Source organism: Castor canadensis, chromosome X (genome assembly GCF_047511655.1).
Source record: "Castor canadensis chromosome X, mCasCan1.hap1v2, whole genome shotgun sequence".
NCBI lineage: Eukaryota > Metazoa > Chordata > Mammalia > Rodentia > Castoridae > Castor > Castor canadensis.
The window spans coordinates 99,097,733-99,101,806 of NC_133405.1; positions in this window are offsets into that span (position 1 = coordinate 99,097,733).

The following is a 4,074-nucleotide window of genomic DNA, read 5'->3' on the forward strand; positions in this document are numbered from 1 at the left end:
CATACCAGCCCCCTGATGCAAAACTAGATAAAGTACCAGAACTGTTAGGAGACTCCCTGATGCCAGATTCATCAATCCCTTAGATAAGGTGTCCTGTGTGCCTTGATGGTTCCAGAACTGCTGTGTTGTAATTAAGCTTCTATAGCCTTAGGAAAATTAGCCCACCAAAACTCATTCCTTTCACCTTGCATCAAGAATTGTTGAAGCTTGATTTTTACCTGAGTCTTTTCCTTGTACTGACCTATAAAATAAACAGTCTGGCTCAGGTAGACGCTCACGTTTCCTACCAGGAACGTGCAGCCCTCCCGTCCCCAGCTTTTATGTTTTATGTTGTATGTCTGTGTGTTTGTGTGTGTTTTATTTCTTGTTCCCCCGTCGCTCTTAGTCAGGCTCACGCAGCATACCCACACAGGCCGGGGCACATAATGACCTCATCCAATCCAAATTACTGAAAAGCCTCACAGCCTAAATGTTAGGGTTTCAACATGTGAATTTGGGGGACTTAGGGATAACACAAACATGCAGTCTGGAACAGTGCCCAAGTATTCTTCTCTACATTTTTGGTTTGTTGAAAAAATTCATAATTTTGAAAGTAAACTAAAAATTGGGTAAATGCTGACAAATGAGTGAATATAAAACTTGAAGGCAAACATTAAGCAGGGCAAAGAAGGACATTTTATATTGATGAAAATAAAAGACATGATGGAAATGCATTTGTATGCCCCTAACACCGTAGATTTAAAGTCTATAGAGCTGTTAAAAAAAAAAAAAACGAGTAAAGTGATAGGCCAGGTGCCGGTGGCTCCCACCTGTAATCCTAGCTACTCAGGAGGCAGAGATCAGGAAGATCGAGGTTTGAAGCCAGCCCAGGCATATAATTTATGAGTTCACGATACCCTATCTTGAAAAAACCCATCACAAAAAGGCACTGGTGGATTGGCTCAAGGTGTAGGCCAGGAGTTCAAGCCCCAGTACCACAAAAATAAATAAATAAATATAAAAAAAACCTGATAGCTTTTCAATTTCAAATTGATTTCTTTACTTCAGAAATGAACACTTCTGTCTTGGAGCAGCCAGACAAAATGTGATGACTAACTTAAATATACACTTTTTAAGCTTGGTATATGTATGATACATGGATCTAGGTTACATATATGTATTTAAATATAATGATGAACACACAGAAGTAACATTTACAATTATAGGGGACTGAATAGAAAATCACAAAGTTCCAGCAGCAAATCACAGGGATATTTTGTTTAGGTGCAATGCAGTAAAATTAGAAATGGAAAAATTCTGCCCTCCTAAACTATTTTTATGTCAAAGAAAACAATAAAATTCTGAACATAGTAGAAATGAACAATAATCAGTACACATTACATATCAAAATATATAGGATGTGGCCAAGACTTTTTAATCAAAAGGAAGAGGCACATGTTTAATGCCAAGATTATAAATGGAATTTAGAAAGAAACCAAAAAAAATTTAACACAACAGCAGAATAGGTCCCAATAATGTAAAAATACTAAAGATAAAGTGAGATATTAACAAATTGAACAAAAATACAAAGTTCCATTTAACAAAATCACTAGGACAAAAGCATGCAGGTTAAAGGCATTTGATTAAAAATAGAAGGAATTGGCTGATGGAGTGGCTTAAGTGGTAGAGCACCTGCCTAGCAAGCATGAGACCCTGGAATAACATTAGGAATAAAGGAATATTATTATACATGTAGAAGTGATTTTAAGTAAATAATCTGTCTAAGGTTTCCAGTTCAAAAGATAAATTGGCCAGGAGCACTTAACCCTCCTCTCATAAGATATAAATACACTGCCATTAAAATAATATTTAAAAAATTATAAACCAACCAGAATGAAGGGAATGGGAGAGGCATTTCCATTCATGTTAAAAACTTAGCAAAGAAGAAATAGATGAGAGCTCCCTTAATCTGGCAAAAGGCATCTACGTAAAACCTACAGCAGACATGGTAGTCAACAGAGAATGAGTGAGTTCCCCTTATATCAACAGCAAGAAAATCACGTCTGCTATCACCATCATCATTTCTACCCAGGATTGAATTAGAGGTGTTAGCCAATGCAACAATTAAGACAAAGTAAGTCAAAGGTATAAAGGACAGGAGAGGAGAAATAAAGCCACCATCACTTGCACATGATATTTTTCGTGAATGTCAAAAGACCTTAAAGTATCTTTAGATGATGTTAGAATTTATGAGTGAATCTGGCAAGATTACTGGATGAAGTGTCAACATACAAAACTATATATACAGTTGCATTTGTGTATATTGAGAATACTAGAAAATCCTAGCTAATTTATGAATTTATTGTAGCAGGGAGGAGGATCGGAAGAAAACCGACTAGGCCTGAGTTCTGATAAAGTAGCAGGGAGGTAGGGATGGCATAGCAGAGAGATAAAACCTGAGGAATCTGAACGTGGAGAGGGTCCCGTAGCACTGGGGAGGGGGAAAGTCTCGTAGCTCTAGGGTAAATAGCCTATAGAATCGAATATAACCATATATGGATTAGACCTTGCTTTTTGCTTCTGTAACCTGCTTGCAAGGGTATATAAGATGAGACCCCTTTGTTCTCAGGGCTCAGCGTTTGGACACGAGTCTGCTGGGTTTCTGTGCTGGCACAATAAAGCGTTGCTTCCTGCTAAACTGCCTCAGTGACCGGTAACTCAGCTTGAGATTCCCACAACAGTATGACAAGCTTTCGTTTTGCTTCCTGTCTATGGCTTCATGTCCTGCCAGAATCTACGGTCATAGAAACAGGACACTATTAACATGTCAATGGAAGGATCTCTTTGGAATCCAGAAATTGGACCAATATTTGCATCTTGGACTCAAAGGCCACCCAGGTAAGCCTGCTGATTGACTACCTTTAATTTCCCCCTTAAAACAGTCTGCTCCCGAATAAAAGGTTAAGAAAAGAGGGAAAAATTTTAAATGATACTATTTACTATAGCATTAAAAAAACCTATAGGAATAAATTTAAAATATGTGTAAGACCTCTGTAGAGAAAATTACAAAACTCTATGAAAAAAATACAAAGATCTAAAGAGGACAGTGAAGTACTGGTGCAAGAACAGACAAACAGATAAGCAGATCAGAATAAACAATCCAGAAGCAAATCTACATGGAGATTATCAGTTGATTAACAACAAAAGCCCATAATGAAACACTGTGAGGGAAGAATAGCCTAGACATGTAACCTGTAATTACCCTTTAACCCCAAGTTCAGTTGCAGACTTGCCTTTCTGGGCGATGACCCCATGCTACTTTCTCAGGAGGTCTCTGCACTGAGGGCTTGCTCTCTCATGTGACCTGTCCCAGCACTGCCAAAATCACAGCTTGTTGTATAATACTGATGCCTCATGATCATGTCCTCAAAACCTCAAACTTACTAGGCAGTGCAGTATGGATGGGATTTGGGCGATGATCAAGGAACTGGTGTGGGGTCTACACAGTAAGATAATCAATTGGCAGATCGATTGTGGAAGGCCTTCAGTGGTGGGGCTCAGAATCCGGAATGACACTGCCACAGTTTGACATGGCATTGCTCTGTGCTGTGTTACACTGTATATTTTGTGGTCTCCTCCTGTGCCTCACCAGCCTGACCAAGTAGACAGCCAACATCAGTACTTGAATTAAATGAAATTACCTCATAAAGACTGACTTCTGTGGCCAGCTGCCCCAGGAAGGTCAGCCATAGATCTGGGAACCCACTAGGCAGTGCACAACACTGTGAGGCCTGGGGGCCTGAACACAAAGAGGGGAGCAGTGCGGGCCCCTGGAGGGAGAGTGGGCTACCCTGACCTCGTGTGTGGAGTTCCACGTGTGATGTGGAGGATTCTGAGAGGAGAGGACATCCTTATCCCTGGGGACCACATGGCAGTATATCAGCCACTTTAGGCCGTCTGCTCCCTATACACTGTTGGAGGAGTGGTCTTTACAAGCAGCTAGCATGCCTTGGCTGTTGTGACATTCAATTGTTCTGTTGCAGATGTCACTCTTCTAGCCCCTCCCTTGAGGTACTGGAGATGCCAACACTTGGG